Source organism: Barbus barbus (genome assembly GCF_936440315.1).
Source record: "Barbus barbus genome assembly, chromosome: 25".
Taxonomy (NCBI): Eukaryota; Metazoa; Chordata; class Actinopteri; order Cypriniformes; family Cyprinidae; genus Barbus; species Barbus barbus.
In genome coordinates, this window is record NC_136753.1 from 13,051,686 (window position 1) to 13,072,402 (window position 20,717).

The following is a 20,717-nucleotide window of genomic DNA, read 5'->3' on the forward strand; positions in this document are numbered from 1 at the left end:
AATCGCCTTTAAAGCTGTGCAAAGTCCTTAGCGATGCTTATTACTAATCAAAAATTAAGTTTTGATATATTTATGGTAGGAAATTTACGAAATAACTTTACTTAATTACTCATTACTTAATATCTAAAGATTTTTGGCATAAACAAATCAATAATTTTGAGCCATACAATGTATTTTTGGCTACTGCTACAAATATACCATGCTACTTATGACTGGGTTTGTGCTCCAGGCTCGCATATAGGCAGAAATATTGTGTTATAAAGTATAATGTAAAATTATGAAATCATATTACACAACAGTTGACGTGTAAAATATGCAGACTTTTAAAACATATCAAGGTGAATTAAAAGCAAAACTGGATTTTTCCCAAGACCCTGACATTTTGTCACTCACACTGTCATTTTGTCAACAAGAAACATACCTGTCTGAGATTATTTATTCTTTAGGTAGACAGCTGTCTGCACCTTTGTGAAGCAAAATGTAAACATTAAAAATAGCTCTTAAAAATATAAACAGCTATTAGCCAAATCATGACTCAAATCTGGAATGCTTTTAATGAGTCCTGAAAAAGTGAAAACCTACAAATCACATGTTTAGAGAGTGAGGTACCACCTCTCCTCTTCTCCAATCCTGGAGTGAACGAGTGTTAGATTTCCAAACTATCACCTTGGCATGAAATAAACAAATAAAAGATTAGAGGAGTTGAGGCAGCCAGGAAAAGAACATATTACCATCTGAGTCTTTGATCAGACGAACTGGTGTGGACACACTGGAGAATAACAGCAGGGGGGATCACGTCCCACACGTCAACGGTATACTTTTAACAGGATGCACATTTCATGTAGTGCCTCTCTTCTCCACCCAGCATGCTGAGAGAGCTGAAGAGCGCTCAAGCTTTTGTTTCCACCTGTATGTGAACCCCGGAGTCAAACGGATCTGACTCAAGCCCTTTGAGTCCTAATTCAAGACAAATGTGAGTGCTGTCAAACAGAGAATCACTCCACAAGACCAAAACTCTCACATACACACACACCCAAACACACATGACAACCTGTCTTCGCTTTGCAAGAATGCCCTTCCTTTTTTCCCCACTCGTTCTTATTGCATTAAAACAGACACAGCAAAAATAGGTAGTCATAATGTTACGATTACTATTTTTCTGTTTGCTCTTGGTGATGTAAAGCTACAAACAAACATTAATAATAATAATTGTGGACTGTGGTGTTACAGTAAATTAATGGATTTTAAGGAATTCGATTTCATGAAGCAGATATGGCCTGTGTATTTAGACACAAACAAATCAAAATATGTCCAAAAACATATGTGACCCTGGACCACAAAACTAGTCATAAGTAGCACAGGCATAAAATAGCCCACAATACATTATATGGGTCAAAATTATCGATTTTTCTTTAATGGCAAAAATAATTAGGATATTAAATAAAGATCATGTTCCATAAAGATATTTTGTAAATTTCCTACTGTAAATATATCAAAACTTAATTTTAGTAATATATGCTGTTGGTTAGATTTTTTTAGCACCTTACAATTCCATCCATTTCAAATAGTAGTGCCCAGTCTCATGAAAATGCGTATAATTAGTGCGCCAAATAAAAGTGAAACTTGTGGTATTGATACCCAAAAATGGACTTTGGCGTATATACGATACAAACGTGTTTGGCGTGCATATAATACGCAGTTTTCGCATGCATATAATACGAAAGTTGTTTGGTGTGATATGCAGTTTTCGCGTACATATTATACGCATCTACCCCACAACCCTAATCCAACCCATCGCGTAGCATATACTCGCCAAAGTCCTTTTTTTTGCGTATCAATACCACAAGTTTACATTTTTATTTGGCGTACTATTTATACACACTTTCATGAGATCTGGTTGAATAGTAGTATCTCGGCCAAATATTGTCCTGTCCTAACAAACCATACAATTTTATTTATTCAGCTTTTGGATGATTGACCCTATTGACTGGTTTTGTGGCCCACAGTCACATATTTATCTGTATTCTGCTTGTTAAATTATGGCTCTAATTGGGTTGGGCCTACATGTTTATCAACTCCCAGATCAGTAACGCACTGACCTTTAAATGAATATGCTGCAAATGTGTGCATTTTTATTGACAACCGCATGACATAACATTTCAATTTCAGTCCAACTCCTGGGATGATTTCCGTTGCATTATTCATCACTGGCTGAAGAACGCTCGGATTATGACTTGTGTACCTCCGGTTCTTTATAATTATAAATTCATCCACATGGGAGCCCAGGAGCACTGCTGCGCATGACTGCTGTTGGTTAGTAATAAAACATGCTCGGTTTTGGCAATGAATTTAAGAATATGCGAATTTTGGAGGGTTTGGCGGGGCTCCCTCTTTCAAAGCACAGTGCATACAAAAACATATGCTTTAATACACTTCCAGCCACTGGCTTAACATATCAGATCAAAATCATCCAACCACCAAAAAGATAAGGCGAGCTAAAATAAGGCCTTCTAGGTTTTGTTTTTAAATTTTATGCAAAATAATTTTTCATTTTATCTTAGATTTATCCAAAAATAGGTAGTGTAATTTTTGCATCATAATTTATATTGCTTTATTTTTCCACTAGCTTACTGTTTGCTTATTATTTTAGATTAATAAAACACAGCAGGTGTAATTATACTGAAAAAAAAAATTATTCTAAAAATGTGATAATTATACCAACAAAATTAAATTTACAGATAGGATATGGTAGAAATATTTCCTTAATGTCACAATTGCAGCTTGACACTTTTTACAGTTTATGGTTGCAGGCATGTGGTACACTTTTAAAACACAAATTCAGGTAATTTCAAGTTCATTTCAATTCATAAATGAGCAGCAGTGGTCATGTTTGAGTGGGTGAATTATTTACTTTGCAAATGTATCTTTCTATTTCCAGCAGTGTGACCCATTCATGCTGATTTACAGCTCAGTTGTGAATATGATATGCAGACAAAGGCCTATTAATTATAGCCAATCACAGCAATACAGAGACACCTCCTTCTCTCGTGTTAGTTTTGGCATGTATTTTGGAGCTTTTCATGGAACATTCATGCCAAGGTTTAGACTTAAATAAGAATTTCAAGGGTGGCAGTCGAGACACGGCTTCCTTCTGAAATTAGTATTATCTCATCCAGTTTAAAATAATCTTATGATGAGGTTGGCAGTTTACTTGGTAGTAATTCAATTATCTGCTGATCTAATATGTGTAGTACAGTTGAACCCTTTTTTCTGTTACTGCTATAATGTAAGTGTCAGAGGCTCTTTGTTCTTTCTGTATAATGTTCCCTCTATCTTTATCTCACTCTTTCTCTCTTTCTGTCTGTTCTTTTGCTATGAAGACGTTAAGTGGGGCCAGTGTGATAAGAAAGATGGCTCTGAATGCTTGGAAACTAATAAGGGTTTCAGGTCAAGAGGTTCCTAAGGGTTTTATAACCACAACAAAGACCTCCACTTTCCAGCATTAGCAACCATTTAATGACCAGCTTGCCCCCTCGTTAGTGGTGATCAGCTGTTCCAAATAGTGCTGCACCACTTGGATCAGAAGTGATACACCAACTGCATGCTGTGATGCAGGAATAAATGGTGTGTCAAAAAGTAGAGTGCATCTATTTCCTTGCTAACGGAGGCGAAAGACAGACACAATAACAGAGAGATAAAGATTCTGCGAGGACAGAAAAGGGGGAAAAAAGAGATGAGCAAGACATAAACAAAAGAGATAAACACGAGAGGATATTTCAGTTTGTTTCTTTGCCTTGAATGAACTTACGAGGATGTCTGTTTTGTGTGATTCGCGTTGTAAGAATTATACAGAAGCAGACTAAAGCGGCCACCTCTATTCATCCCAGCTCGGTGAAAGCCTTCTGGGATTTATGTAGATTCCCCAGACTGCGCAAAGCCAGACACACAAAGATGAAAAAAGATCCAGCTTTCAGGCTACGACAGCAGAGAACGCAGAGTTTATATACCACAATACTGCCATTTCACTGCACATGTACTCCACATCTGGCAACGAGCTCTTTCCTGGGACGCCCCTCTAGATCTATGTGCCAAATGTAGTTACCTGTTATGCTGGACCATTCTTTGCCATAGAAGCAGATTACAAATGATGGAAATAATTGCTATGTATTCCATTAGATAGTTTAGATGCTAATGAATGAAGTGTGACACTGAACACGTTTCCATTGTCCAAGGCAGATGTTAAAAGGAAATTTACTTTATTACCTGGTCTGTCTTGGTTCACTGCTTTAAACATCGTAAAAATCTTCTTGAGCTACGATCATGAGCAACAAGACTAAAGGCCAGTCACCACAAGATCTGAGGCATTAAACAAAATCAACTTAGCAGCAGTCCTGTTATATTGCCAACAACAATAATATATTTATCCTCCTTTCTGAAAAGGGTCTTGTGTAACCTTAATGGTACCATAGGCCACTGAGTAAAACCTGCCAACAGAGAACCTGCAAACACTTTGAGCCAAAATGGAATGGTGTCAAAAGGCACCTAGCGTTAAAACTCAGTGTCTTTTTGGGCTTAGTTCTGTGAAACTAAGTGATTGCTCAACTCCTTGTCACAGATATCACATTCGTTTGGAATGTTGGAAATCTGAGCCACAGCATTAACCGTACATAGCGCTCTTGGCACTCAGAGAAGGAAAAAAGGGGAACTCTTTATGAAGACATTATCTTGTCAAATTAGTCAGTGAAGTCATTGATAATGTTGCAGAGTTGTTGGTGTGGCAGTTTTATGGGAAAATAACCATGTTTGAAAATTACAGTGTTAATTCTTCCCCTCGGGCCAAGAAAAGCCCTCCTGAGTCATATTGTATTGCTGTCACAGTTCCTTAATTAATACTTTGTCAAATCACAGGTTTAAATGTGTTTCCATCCATTTTATGAAAACTTTTTGGGATGTTGGAAAAAAAATTGTGACTTAAATCATGTGACCTAAAGAATAAATCATTCTGACATCTGCCGCCAATTGAGTGTTTTGTCTGTGCTCTAAACCTTAATGTACAGTGGCTACAATTACCTTCTTTTTTTTCGGGAAATGGCGATTTTGTTCTCTTGGACACCTGGAATAGAAGGGTTACTTTATTCACAAACTGTTTTTCTGATATTAAAATTTTTTTCAAATGAAGTAGATTCGCGGCTTGGGTGGAAACAGCGTTACTGACATATAATATAAGCTTTATCCACACTCAAAACCAACTTCCTTTTTTCCTAACTGTTTTGCCATAGAAGCACTTTGAGACAGAGCCTCTTACACTACAGAAAGGAAAGTACATCCCTAGAAACACTGGTGACTCAACCCAAAGTCTATGGAGGAGGAATCGGATCGGTTATGTTTCCACACCCTCCGGATTTAAGGATGATTCGCAAAGTTTGTAGGACAGATGACGCCCAAGGAATGAAAGCCCATCTATGAGAAGTTGACTGTTGTCTTGGGCAGCAACTCGACTCCACAGTCTACATCCAGTTTACCACCTGCTGTGGTATTTGCATAGCAGCGCTAGTTCCCTAAAACTCAAATATCTCTGGTGTTTTCTGTAAATGGCTTTTGGGAAATGGCTTCTGGGATACCACATTTGGAATTGGCACTTTTTAATAGTTGAGGTTTGAGGAATCATTACGGCACATATGAATGTGTTTAGAGTCAAAAGTGATGATTTTCATTGATAATACTTTGAGCACATATGATTATTATAATGTAATTCTTTAACAATTATTAATATCAGGTAAAAAAAATGTTAGTCTATATAAAGCAAATAACAAAATATAATAAATAAAATGGGCACAGACAGGCTGGGAATATCACCTTTGTCTCTATTCTATGCGATTAGCTTTTCGTGTGATTTACTATCTGACCTTTTCTCCCTCCATTAGCTTCATTAGCAATAACAATGTGGCCGTCACATCAGGTGTGAGGACTCTAAGCCCCTCTTTTTCATTTACCCCCCACGCACATACATTCTCAGAGTTCATTCACACCAATGTGGTGGGAAAGTCTCAGGGTGACCAGACCTTCTGGAGCAGATGTCATTAGCGCATGTCACCTCTCCGATTTACCATCCTCGCTCAACATTAACAAGCGTTCATGCTGTTTTATTGGAACACAACTCCACTGCAGCGGATTTTTCAATAAACTTTATAGAGCATGAAAATGACTTCAGTTGGGCAAGCAGGGACTGCAGTGGAACAGGGGAGAGGAAGGGTATGAGAGGCTGGAAAGACCATGGGAAGTCTGTTGGCCGATCGGAACAGATTGCCTGGAAATGACCCCGGTGTCCATCAGCCAGTGAGAGGGGGAGCACTTCAAACTTTTTTCAAGGCTCAGCTCTCTCAGTGCATTGACCTGTGTGAGTGTTTTAACAGGCTGCTAATTAGTAGGAGTCTCATGGGAGATATTACCCCAAACCGAGAGGCAATATACAAATATTGGTATGTAAACTCTGCACTGTAGTGGAGCCACATGTATAAAAACATTTTTTGCCTCTCGGTTTTTTCGAAACATGCTTCTGAATCATTCATTCGTCAGTGTTAATTGGGAAATATTTGATTTATATGTTCCTGCCTCCACCTTAAAGGGGTCATCGGATGCAAAATTCACTTTACAAGTTGTTTGAACATAAATGTGTGTTGGAAGTGTGTGTCCACACCCATCCTATAATGATAAAAATCCACCCAGTGTTTTTTTTTAAATCCCTATTTTAAAATCCCCTTTCTCAAATCAGGCTGTTCTGAGATTCCTATCAGAATGATGTAGTTCTGCACAGACCGCTCCCACGAGTTGATTGACAAGACCGTCTTACCTTAGACCTGCCCTGAGTGAGCTGTGAGCTGTCCGTCATTGTGTCGACTCTGGTGCAGGGGAAGACAAGAATGTCTCTGATTAAGCGATTGAGGTGTTTGTTTATTGGATGTAATAATGAATATAGCAGTCTTCATTTACTCCCGACATCTGAGCTGCTGAAGACGCAGAGGATTAACGGTACTTTCGTTTTTGAAGGGAATGCGCCTGTCACGAATCTGGTCCATGACCTTCCGTCTGACTGCCACAAGATGTCGCTTCATCATATTGACTCACACCACACACCACACTGGACTGCATTTCCCATCATCCATTGCACTGATTGCACAAACACAGCTGAATGCACTGATCCCACAGCTGTCACTAATTACACACTCACCTAAGAGCTATTACACACACTACATAAAACACACTCAGATCCTGATCTAGTTGCCGAGTATTGTCTAGTGTTTAGCACTCTCCTAGTGTTAGCTACTTACCAAGCCTTTCCATGTTTGTTTTTGTGTTCAGTCTCCTGTATGGTTCTGCGTTTATCACTCTCCAAGTGTTAGCTGCTTTACGGAGCCATTCCTAGTTTCCGTTTCTTATTTTAGTTTAAGTCTAGTGTTTTCGTGTTGCCTTGTTGTCTGGTTCCTGATCTTCTGTCTTGTACTTTGGATTAACCCTTTGCCTTCCATTTGGACTCCGTTTTCCCCAAGCCCACTGGATATTGTTCGCTGATCGAATACCACGCCTGTTTACTTGAGTACTCATCTGTCTTGCCCTCGATATACCTGTTTACCATTTATTCGACCCTGCCTGTGTTTTTGATCATGTCTATTAATAAAAGCTTGCACATGGATCCGCACGCTTCATGTCTTGTTTGCCCCATTACAGCGCCGATCCCCGATGCCTAAATGCCCTGTTTTTGTATTAATAAAAGCTTGCAAATGAATCCGCACGCCTCATATCTCATTTGCCCCGTTACAGAATACTCGACCACACAAGGATCCAGCAGCTTTTCAAACGGACATTTGTCAGGGATGGACACAACAAGAATATTTTTGCCCTTAAACAAGGCCCACAATCACTGGAGAACCATATTAGAGAGTTTTTAGCCATCACCAACTATTCAGATTTACCGGACATTATTTTGATTGAGATTTTCGGCGATGGGTTAAATAAGCCTTTACAGTCTGAATTTAGACGCGAAGGTCCACGCTCATCACTCGCTCAGTTCATGGATTATGCTTTGTTGACTGTTGGCTCTTTGTTTACTGTGGGTGTTGCGGAGGAAGAACGTGACACTGCATCTATGACCGAGATAGCAGCTGCGTTAGAGCATGTTCACAAAATGGCAGCGACAGCGGAGCTGTTCGCAAAATGGCGGCCACAACAACACCCTGTCATGTCATTGCTGCTGCCACAGAACCCATTAACATCGTAGCTGCTGCATCAGAGCCTGTGTATGTCTCATATGATCTGCCAGAGTTTTAGTCCAACCAAGTTAGTCCAACCAAGTCACAGTTGATCATCATGAGTTCAGTCAAGTCACAGTTGATCTTCATGAATCAGGTCAAATTACAATTGATCATAGTGAGTCCAGCCAAGTCACAGTTGATCATCACGAGTTAAGTTAAGTCACAGCTAATCTTCACGAGTCAAGTCCAGTCACAGTTGATCTTCACGAGTCAAGTAATTTCTCGGATGATCGTCACGAGGCGAGTCACGTCTCCGCTGACTTTCCAGAGTCTCTTCACGTCTCCACTGAACTTCCAGAGTCTTTTCACGTCACCGCTGACCATCCAGAATCTCTTCACGTCACCGCTGACCATCCAGAGTCTCATCACGTCTCAGCGGATCTTCCAGAGTCTCTTCACGTCTCCGCTGACCTTCCAGAGTCTCTTCACGTCCCCGCTGATCTTCCAGAGTCTCTTCACATCTCCGCTGACCATCCAGAGTCTCTTCACGTCACAGCTGATCAGCCAGAGTCTTGTCACGTTCTGTCTGCCACACCCAGATATCCAAGGTCAGTACTTCAGTATCCTTGTCTGGTATCCAGTGTGAGGGATGCACCACTGGTGTCTGCACTTGCAGCTGGTATCCCCAAACCAGCTCACTTTAACCCTCCTGTTCCTGCACTAATTCCCCTGTCCGAAGCGCTTCCCATGATGGGGATTGCTTTGTGTTGCGTTTGGGCTGAGTACACCACCACAGAACGGCCCGAGATGGCGACGTCCACTGTGATGTCTCAAGAGGTGGCGGCTGATGCTGCAGAACCTCTTGAGGTAGTGTCACTCGCTGCTTTGCTCTACGAAGCGATGGCACTCGCTGCAGCTTCTTCAGAGTTGGTGGCACATTCTGTAGAACCTCCTGAAGCGGCGGTGCTCGCTTTAGCTCCTTCTATGGTGGTAGACTGTTACTGAACTCTCCCTGTGTCCGGAGTTTACCACTGTAGAACCTTCAGAGGTGGCGGCAACTGCTGCAGAACCTCCAGAGGTGTCAGTGGTATCCACCTATCAATCCTTGTCCTGTCCTGTCATGGCCAAGAAGGCCATCTGCGAATCCTCATCTTGTCCTGTCATGGCTATGGAGGCCGTCTGCGAATCCTCGCCTTGTCCTGTCATGGCTATGGAGGCCATCTGAGAATCCTCGTACTATCCTGTCACGGCTATGGAGGCCGTCTATGAATCCTCGTCCTGTCCTGTCATGGCTATGGAGGTCGTATATGAATCCTCGTCCAGTCCTGTCATGGCTATGGATGCTGTCTGTGAACTTCCTGACTGTTCTGTTGTGGTTACAAGGGCTGTCCTGGAACTCCCATCCCTGCCTGTCATGTCCATGGAAGCCTTAAATTAACTTTCTGTATGCTCTATTAACCCTGTCATTGCCAAGGAGGTCACTAATGAACAGCCTATTCATCCTGTGTCAGTCAATGAGTTGACTTCTGAACTATCTGTCTGTCCCATTTCTGCCAATGAATCTGATTATGAACTGTCTACCTATCTGGTTTCAGTTAACAACACGGATTTTGAACCTTGTGTCAGTCCAGTTTCAGTCAGTAAGTTTAATGTTGAACCTTCTTTCTATCCAGCTTCAAACACTGAACAGTCTGCCAATCCAGTGTCAGTCAATGCATCCAATTGTGAACTGTCTGTTGGTTTAAATTTTGCAATCAAATCTGAGTATGAATTGTCTGTCTGTCTAGATTCAGTCAGTAAGTTTAATGTTGAACCTTCTTTCTATCCAGCTTCAAACACTGAATGGTCTGCCAATCCAGTGTCAATCAATGCATCCAATTGCGAACTGTCTGTTGGTTTAAATTTTGCAATCAAATCTGAGTATGAATTGTCTGTCTGTCCAGATTCCGTCACTGAAATGTCTACCAGTCCAGCTTCAGTTAAGACAACTAATAATGAACTGTCTACTACAGCCTTTGTCAATGCCCTTGATTGTGAACTATCTGCCAATCCTATTCCAACCAATGCATTTAATTATGAACTTTCTGTCTGTCTAACTTCAGTCACTGATCTGTCTGCCCGTTCAGATGTCAACAGAGAAACTTCTGATGAACTTTTTGTGTTCCCTGCCTTGGCCCTTAATGCTCTGTATGTCTTGTGTGTCTCAGTGTTCCCTAGGTCCCATTTCCTGCCATGGTCTCCAGTTTCGCCTGCTCCGCACTGGTGGGCTACTGCTCTGTCTGCTCCACCCTGGTGGGCTCCTGCTCCGCCGTGGAGGTCTTCTGCCCCGTTGTGGTGGTCGGCTGTCTGGCTCTGGTGGTCTTCTGCTCTGCCGTGGTGGTCTTCTGCGCCGCCCTGGTGGGCTCCTGCTTCGTCTAATCCTCCCTGGTGGGCTCCTGCTCCGTCTGCTCCATCCTGGTGGGCTCCTGTACCGTCTACTCAGCCCTGGTGGGCTCCTGTACCTTCTGCTCCGCTCTGGTGGGCTCTGGTTCCGCTCCCTGGTTTCCTGCTCTGCCTTGGTTCTCTGCTCTGTCTGCTCCACTCTGGTGGGCTCTGATTCCGTATGCTCCACTCTGGTGGGCTCTGTCTGCTCCTCCCTGGTGGGCCCCTGCTTCGTCTGCTCCTCCCTGGTGGGCTCCTGCTCCGTCTGCTCCGCTCTGGTGGGCCCCTGCTTCGTCTACTCCTCCCTGGTGGGCTCCTGCATGGTCCTGGTGGGCTCCTGTACCGTCTACTCCGCCCTGGTGGGCTCCTGTACCTTCTGCTCCGCTCTGGTGGGCTCCGGTTCCACACTGGTTTTCTGCTCCGTCGGCTCCGCTCTGGTTCCCTGCTCCGCCTTGGTTCTCTGCTCTGTCTGCTCCGCTCTGGTGGGCTCTGATTCCGTATGCTCCACTCTGGTGTGCTCCGTCTGCTCCGCCCTGGTGGGCCCCTGCTTCGTCTGCTCCTCCCTGGTGGGCTCCTGTACTGTCTGCTCTGCCCTGGTGGGCTGCGGTTGCGCCCTGGTTTCCTGCTCCGTCGGCTCCGCTCTGGTTCCCTGCTCCGCCTTGGTTCTCTGCTCCGTCTGCTCAGCTATGGGTGGGCCCCTGCTTCGTCTGCTTCGCCGGTTCTGCCTGGGTGTCCTGCTCTGCTTCAGCCCCCAGTCTTCCAACTTCCACGTGGACCTGGCCCTCCGTCCCTCCCCATGTTCCGCCTCTGCTCCACCATCCACCTGGATTTTACTGGATTATTATTATTTTTTGTGGTAATAAAAATAGATGTAAGTGAACAATAGCCTTTAAAATTACTTAAAATACATATATAATAGTAATGAGGCAATAATAATTAGTTCAAATAAAGTATCAAAAGCAAGTAATCGTATGGTTTTATTGAACAAAACTGTTAAAATACATAATATATTATAAAAAATAGAAATAATGTAGATTACGCATAACAACAAAGGCCTGCAGGGGCGCCGACGGCCTGATGATTGTTTTTACACATTACTGCGCGATCTAATCCCTGATTAATATTGACCAAACACTATTTAATTCATATGTCCACTTAATCTTTAATATTTGGCAATTTCTTTTGGACAGAAATGCTAGCCACTGTATTTAAATGAATATGTGGACATCAAAACGTGTAACTCAGAGTGAGGGTTTGAGCTTTTATTTTGAAATTGCGATGTATTCTCTTGTGTTTGTGTGGATTTATAAATGATTTACCTTACAAATCTGATGAAATTGTGCGTGTTGCGTTCCCTGATGAACGTTATAATAAACCCAAACTCACAAGAACATGCAGAGATGGAGTTTGTGACGCTCCACACATGTAAATGATAACAGTTTCTGTGGAGCTACTGTGAACGGAGCCGCTGTGTGACGCACGATCTTAACCTACACGCGTGGAAATAATTAAAGAGCATATACTGTGTGAACTGCATCGCATATAATTATTTAATTAAATTGTAGCATTTGTGAATTCACAGTTATGCTTAATTATAATTTTTAAATGGGTTTAATATATCATGCAGCCTTGGAAAATAGTCTAATAATGTGTTTTATGGATTCTCGTCCGTGAAATGCATCACATGTTTGTTTTCAGTCTCCTGTATTGTTCTGCGTTTATCACTCTCCAAGTGTTAGCTGCTTTACGGAGCCATTCCTAGTTTCCGTTTCTTATTTTAGTTTACGTCTAGTCTTTTCGTATTGCCTTGTTGTCTGGTTCCTGATCTTCTGTCTTGTACTTTGGATTAACCCTTTGCCTTCCATTTGGACTCTGTTTTCCCGAAGCCCACTGGATATTGTTCGCTGATCGAAGACCACGCCCGTTTACTTGAGTACTCATCTGTCTTGCCCTCGATATACCTGTTTACCATAAGGGTTTTTTATGAATCTTTGCAAATCGCCTTTCCTAATAATGTGCTAGTTAGCCGGTTTTGTGGCTGAAATTTACAGTCTGCTCATCACCCCACAGAGTAGAGGGGCGGGGTCAGCAGAGCTCATTAGCATTTTAAAGCAACATGGACTAAAAAACAGCTTGCTCAAAACAGAGCTGATTTTGACAGGGTAAAAAGGGTGTTTTTTACACTACCATTGAGAAATTTTAACCAAAGTATGTTATAGACTTTTCATTAAGACCCTAAAGAATCATATCAACTTGTGGAAAATGGGCATCTGATGACCCCTTTAAGGTAAAATTTCCATCTAAAGTTGATAAATGAACACATAGACCACACATATACGCTCCCGCCGAGGTCTCGGTGCATTGCCCAGGACGGTAGAAACATATCACAGCCAGAATACAAATATAACAAGACTAACTTGTCTTCCATCCATTTCCATTGTTCTCAGACGTGCTACTAAAGCCTCGAATGGGCGCCTGTCCAAAACTTCATCAACAGCGAGCTGTGTTTTTTTCTCCTCCCTGCCACATGTTCCGCACACCGTCTGTCCCAGTGTGAGCGGGGAGCAGACAGGAAGCCCCTAAAACTGTAAATCTAAAGCCCAGGTTGCCGATTCATCCTGCTATGACATGTTTATTGTTCTTTTTCTAACCGTTGTCCTCACTCCTCCGCCATTTTTTTGGATGACGCCATTCTCTCCCTAAGACTCCAGAATCACTTTCTTTTTCGGCTTTCTTGAAAAGCTCATTGTGGTGTAATCAGCGTTTCTCACCATGTTAAAGTCATCAGGCGCTCAGCATGAGCCTTCAGAGTGGCTAATTGCGTGTGAAGAAAGCACCTCTGTGGCCACCGGCCACACGTTGCCCCAAGAGATCTTTCACAAGACAGATGGTCAAATCAAATCACAAAGCTATTAAATCAACTTTATCACATATTTTCTAAGTCTAACAAGGGTAATTTATGGTAATCTATGGTAATTTTCAGTAAATGATAAACAATGTGCCCCGTAACCTCCTTTAACCCTTATCTGTGCCACAGCACAAAGACATACCACAATTAAACATCATTATCTAAAGTTTCCAAGTGTATTTAACTCTGGTTAAAAAGGGAAAATTGGGAGCCTGGCAAATGCCACAGTGATCGTAATTACTTTCTTTCAGGGGAAATTAGTTTATCCAACAATAACAATCACCAAAGTCAGAAATTTAAACATATTTCATCAGCTGGTTTGTTCCACTTAAATGACTTCAGACAATGATTGAATTTAGTTATTGTTACTGTACAGGTTCCATAACCATAATTACCGCAATAAAATGCCCATTATACTGTCCCAGTTCCAACTGGCATTCCAGTATATATGGAGGAAAACCACTTGCTCTGTTACCTTGAAACACTTATAATAACTTATAAGCAGCAGAGAGGGGAGAAAAAAACTTTCCACCTGTTGTCAAACTTAGAAACACAAGACACATTCTGTCCAGATATCCACCTGCTGAGAGCCATTAGCAAAACCAAACTGTGAGTTGCAGAGGCAGGTGCAGGTTTTATTGTCTGGCAAAGGATTGGATAATGCTGAGGCCTCTCGCTGATAACGGCAGAAGGTGCAGGCGGTGACACTATAACTGTCATTAAATGATAATTACTGCACCACAAGTCTTAATGAGATTTTAATGTCTCCTGAGCAGACACCACTGGGAAAAAAGGTAGCCTTAAGCAATGTGAGTTACCTAAAATGAAAGCCATCGTGATGGTATTCAGGAACACAGAATTTGTCGACTTGCTTCATAAAAAAAGTTAAAAAAACATAAACAATTTCATTTTCTTGACTGGGTTTCCTACATCGATTATTTCATTAGTTCAGGCACAAGTAAGGTCAAAGGTAAGCTCTGCTATCTCTGTAGGTAAGCTCTGTAAGTCCCCTGTGCTGTAGATAAGCAAGAGAGAGATGAGATAACGTCACTTTAGATATACCACACAATTTGTGATGTGCACAGTTAATGCTACACATAATGTTTTAAGGAAAATCTTATTTTATAGAGGTTGATTTATATTAGAGCTTTTGCCTGTGTTTCGCTTCAATGTAGTTCATCAGGTAAATATCATATATTTAACATTAACACACATTAAATATTAAAACTTCCACTTATGCATGCACTTAAGTATACTTAAGAGTACACTTTCATGACTATATACACAAACATAAGTACAATTTTCAAAGTGTGCTTTATAATGATGTTAACTTAAAAGTACAACTTTTCTTAAAGTAAAATTTGAAATCATTATGTTTTAATAATCTTTTGTCATGGAATGTTGAATTACATAAGCACGGGTATTATAATTTTACTGTAATGTGTTATTTGATATTACATTGAAAGTTCATATATTTTAATTGGGTACAAAATTGCACCTTCCTTATATCAAATGTGAAAAAACGCACATTAGGTCAAAGCAATTGTCTCATCAAACAGAAAGGGATACCTCAAGTTTAAATTTATTGCTCTTATGAGTCTGAACACTGTATTTCATACTAAAACTTGTATAAAAGAGAAACAACCACAAAAGATGTCAAGTAATCCAGTCCAATGAACAGAACAGATGTAGCCTAAGAGTTGGAATTACACAGTGTTTAGGGATGTTGCACTAGAATAATAATAATCTCTATAGTCGTAATAAAAGTTCATAAGAGTGATATATCTATATGTGTGTTAAAGTAACCAAGAAAAACACAGTTGAGGTGCAATTTCCGACCAACTGTCTACACTAGGCTCATAAAAAACTGCAAACTCGGCTGCTGTTACCATTCTCCTTCATCTAACTCTGCTCTTCTTTTTTGTCCTCACTCTGTTTGTTTTTGAGGTTCTGCAATCTCTCCATTTCCCACCCATCACTATGGAAACCAGATACTGTATCTCAGCCAGGGCTATCCTGTGGAAACAGCTCACTTTCTCAGATAAATAAACGGTTACCGTGAGGCCGTGGGAGGAGTGTGGGGAAAGGGAGATCAGGGAGAAGGTAACGCTGCAGGGCCAGGGAGCTGTGAAAAGCATCAGGCGTAGGGATCCTTATCACACCCTCAAAATGCAGCTGTGCCCCAGCCAGTAAACATCTCTACTGATCTTGACCACAAGGAAAAGGGACCACCAGCTACTGTAGAGGTCATTTCCTAAAGAGCTGCTGTTTTTATTTAGTTCATTTGATTTAACATACCATGTTTACATTATGAACATGGTCCACTTGTCCTTTGTTCTCTTTAAAGAGGAAAAATACATCAGTGTTATAGTATTACAATGGTAATACAATAGTCTTATTTTAGTTTTGGTTATGTAAAATTATAGTATTTATTATATTGCATGTATTTTATATATATTCTTTGATTTTTATATTTTCAGTTTTCATTTCAATTGTAATGTAAGTTTTGGTCATTTTGTTACTTGCTGCATTTTATTTGACATTTTGGCTTTATTTTTATTTCAGTTTTAGAAATTGTAGTACTTCAACTGGAACTTATTTCATTTCAGGTAGTTCCCAAGGCTATATTTCTCCATCTAATATTTATACTTTTTACAGCTTTATTTCATAAAAAAAAAAACACTGAATGGTTTTAGTTTTAGTTAAAACAATAATAAAAACTAAAACAATAATAAAAGTGATAGAATAAAAGTAAAAAAGCTTAAACATATTTAAGCTGTAAAGTTGTTCACACTTAAAGAGTGAGTGATTTTAGCGATTTCGGGATTATGTTGTCGAATTTACAACAAAGTTGTAAAGTATTTGGATATAACTTAGGATAGTTAGCAATTTTCAAAAGCATTTATGCATAGGCCCCGTTCACATCCATTGTAAGTGCCTCACTTTGAACCAGATTTTTGAAGAAGAAGACAAGGAACAAGTCAACATTTTGATATTAAGCCTGAAATACTTCTTCATGTATTGGTCTCACCTTGGATTTACCACTACAATTTGCATTTTTAACTTACTAAACAAACAAAACATTAAGCATCTTAGATGTCCACATCCCATCTAAAGAGATTAAAAATAACATTTCATATTGGAGTGTTGTAACCGTACCGTTACACATATCAAACTAGCTTATAAAAATTTGGAGGAATGTTTGAAGCAGTCTCGCTGATCTTACAGTTAAGACACTCTCTCATGCTGCTGGACTCCCTCCAGCCCTAACACACAGGAGGAAATAAATAAAGAGGGTCATCGGATTGATCATCCAATACATGCCTTTTATCCAAAGCCAGAGCCCTGTCCACTGGACAGCATAACATATGGAGCTTCAGTGAAAAGATCTGGAAAAGAAACACCAACACATCCTAAGATGAACTAAACAGAGTGCCCAGAGATATCTGCTGTGATTGTCAGCTGCCTATGCCAGGGCAAAAAAGGAGCCTCATAGTCTGACTGAAAAAGCATGACTACTCTGGCCTTGTCTAACCACTGCCCTATTTTTTACCACAAGTAGTACATGGTGGTCTTAAAAAAAAACAATAATCAGCAGTAGAGAATGGCCTCTTCACAATTTCATTTTGAGCCAGAAATAGCACCTTGGAGTATCATGTCATAACACAAACAGCTTGTGAGTTAAACCTCAATTTCCTTATCAGCAAAAAAATACTGGTTTTGGTTTGTTTGCTTTTCCACATTTTAATAAAGAACAATAATATACCTAAGTGGTCTTGCTTGAGCAAAAATGAGGTTATCACCCCCACGTCAGAATCCTCCTCACATTTCTTCATTCCTTCAAATATTATGTTGTATATGTTAGGGAAATTACTTTGGAACTGAAGCTTAAATTATAAGGTAAAAATCACATAATAATAACTGTTTTGTATTAAAAAAAAAAATTAAATAAATGCAGGCACCAAAATACTTTCATATGAGTCAGAATTTAGCCATATTTTCATTATACACAGCTTATTTATATCCACTATAACAGAAAATGTATTTTTATCAGTGCAAAGTCATTTTGAGGCGTATGAGATAACAGCCAGTTGCAATTTGTCAAGCACACATTTTTGGAGCAAGGAGTCAAAATAACTGTTTACAATCCTTGACAAAATGTGCATCAATCAATATACAGATGGCTGACTAAATTAATAAAATAAAGCATAATATACAGAGCAAGCCGAACGGAATATCTGAATGGATGTTTTAGTGTTATTCAAAATATAATTAGAAATATTTAAAAACTTCCAATTACAATAATACACTCTATGGGGCATGAACCCCTTTTTCTGGAATTAAAGTTTAATAGAATAGAACAATAAATTCATTTAAGTAAATGTGCTTAAAAAACGAATCTATTATTGATTATGAAAATTAATCTCTGGTTAAAGAGACAGGAAACAGTACCTGCATTTACCATACCTGCATTTACTTTCTTAGAGGATCTTTCCAACTGCATATTAACATGGACAGTTTAATGTATGATGAGTGAACTTGAGCATTTGCTTTAATTGCATTCTATCTTACTGTTTAATGCAATTTTTTTGGAGTTTTGCACATTATTTTGAGTATAGGTCGAGTCTATGTGCTTAATTTAGCATTTAGCTAATATAGAATTTTTCCAGGAAAATATCCTCTTCTAGGATCATTCACATCTTTAATAGCGAAGCTCCAGATCCATATACGCAACACACCAGGACCACCATGTTTGTGCACATACTGTACATGGCAAACTCATTACCACATCCCTGGATTTCCCCTACTACTTTCTCACAGCCTGGTATTCAGCGAGGTCAGGGGGCAGATGCACTTTCTGACCACAACTTGGCCTTTTTTCACAGACTTTGGGAATCCTGGATTAAGTGGGGTCAAGTCTGGTTAATTCAGATGACCTGGTGCAGTTTCTGTCTTTTATTTTTTTTATCTGGCAGTCTAGTTATTATTTATTAAACTGTACTCATTAACATTCCCAAATTAATTAGTGACACTGTTCAAACTTATTGAATACCTAAACATTTAATTGCTTTGTATATTGTATAATTTAATTGTACATTTTGCAGTTTCCTGATAAAATAACCACTAGTGCCAGTAAACATAAATTATAATTACAAAGGCAGGTTATTTATTAATGTATAATTATTATAATTATCCAGTACTCTATTTTGACCTCAGAATGCTTTTACCATAGATCATAATTTGTAAACTTATACATTTTAACATTTGCATTACATAACCAGCTCCATGCATTTTCTGAGTTAACTTGCTCAACACTGCATGTGTGGATCTAGTATGAGTCCAGCTAAATATGAGTCACAATAAAAGAGCTAAAAGACTTGTAGAAGCAAGATAAAATCAAATGCATTTTATCTCACATATGCCTTTATTAAAACTATTAAATAGGTTTATTGTAGGGTTTAGTGTATGTTGTACATTATTTTCAACCAAATAGCAGCATTTCATTTATGAACTGCCTTGAAACAACAACCTACGGAATATAATGTTGCCAGATTCACCTTCATTTATTTTTGAGACAAGTGAACATGCTTTTAGTGACACTCACTGGACATTTCACTTTGTGTAATGAAACATGCAAAAAGCTGTGTAATAATATCATAATTTTGCAGAAACGTGGCCTCAGGTGCGTTTTCCCAATAAGCCTGGATTGGTATTTTGTGTATTAATGAACTGAATACTCTAAGGCTTTGTCCAAAGCACCAGATTCTTTCAGTTTGCTAGGATTTTCTTAAATCTTATCTAAACTAACCTATCAGCCTTGTTTTATCATTCTGATGCCAGTACATACATTCACAGTGTCGAGTATTAATCTAAGTCAATAGCCTTAAGCAATGGCTCTGTGTACAGTTGAATCTTGAACAAGCCTCTGCAGTTCCAAACCACGAACAGTTACAAATCAAAACATGGTCATGTTCAAGTACCACAGTTTGGGTAAATAAAGACAAATTTGCTTCAAATGAGGCGAGAAGAGATCGGTTTACCTCAAACCAAGACTCATCGTCTCTCAAAAGAGGGTCAGCAGGCTTTTGGCTCCTTACTTCGATATTAGCAAATAGAGGTATCTCATTTATCAAACTTGCCTAGTCCCAAAATCTTCCAGTCTCTCCTGCGCCTAGTCCCAACATCTTCCAGTCTCTCAATATTTGCCAGAGCACCTTATAAAACCTGTCATTAGTTAGTGCTCACCTTAAATCCTGTAGTATATTTACACTACTACATCCTTTAGAGCGTACTTCATAACTTTCCTCTGAGGTAGGGCAGAAGCTCTGCTGGGGTGTGCGAGGGGGTCCGGCTAGGAGGTCTGGGACAAAGTGTATGGCTAAACACACGTAATTTCATACAGTCATTAATCACAGGGAGCCGTTTGCTGCGGGAACTGTTGCCTCGGGGACGATGCGCTCATGCTCACCGCTGGTGGTCCTGTCGACAGACCTACCGGACCCATCAAGACTTAAGTGCCAAGGGTCGCACCTCAGGTGGTACCACAGAAACAAGGAGCGAGAGTGACGCAGATCTGTTTTTCAGTCTGCAGGCATGCTGTATACTGCCAGCCCTGTGTTGCTCCTTTATTCGCTAGAAATGCTACCAGACATGAATAGTTTGCATGCAGGTGAGACAGGACAAGCGAAAAAGAAACCTAATCATTTTATTTTCTAATTTGATTGGACATGCTAAGTTCAGAAAGAACTGGTATTTATTTACTACTGGAAATTCCACTATCTGTTGTCTGAGTTTGCAGCATTCCAGACTGCTTTTGGAACTATTTTCATTGGTGGAGCAAAATTATACACAAAAGTTGAACTTAACATTTGTCATACATCCCCCAAGAAAAAACAGTACATTACATTTTATTTCACGTTTAATTTTGTCCAATTTTCAAAAGAACTATTATTATTTTTACCTAATAATAAACTTTGAAGACTTCAGGATTTTGAGACCTCAAACTTAATACACACACACACACACACACACACACACCAGAGAGAGAAAAATAGGGGTATTGTTTCTGTACCTAAAGGTACATTTGCCATGAAAGTACCCTGTAAGGTACAGAATATGATCCTTAAGGTGACAGCTGT

General features: G+C 39.9%; 2 protein-coding genes across 2 annotated transcripts in view; one reads left to right on the forward strand and one right to left on the reverse strand.

The window, feature by feature from the left end:
- Window positions 1–20,717, forward strand: part of LOC306845308 (syntaxin-8-like) — a 118,617-nt gene that overhangs the window by 96,668 nt on the left and 1,232 nt on the right. The window lies entirely within an intron of this gene.
- Window positions 1–20,717, reverse strand: part of LOC306845307 (netrin-1-like) — a 66,318-nt gene that overhangs the window by 31,958 nt on the left and 13,643 nt on the right. The gene's annotated exons all lie outside the window — the stretch shown is intronic.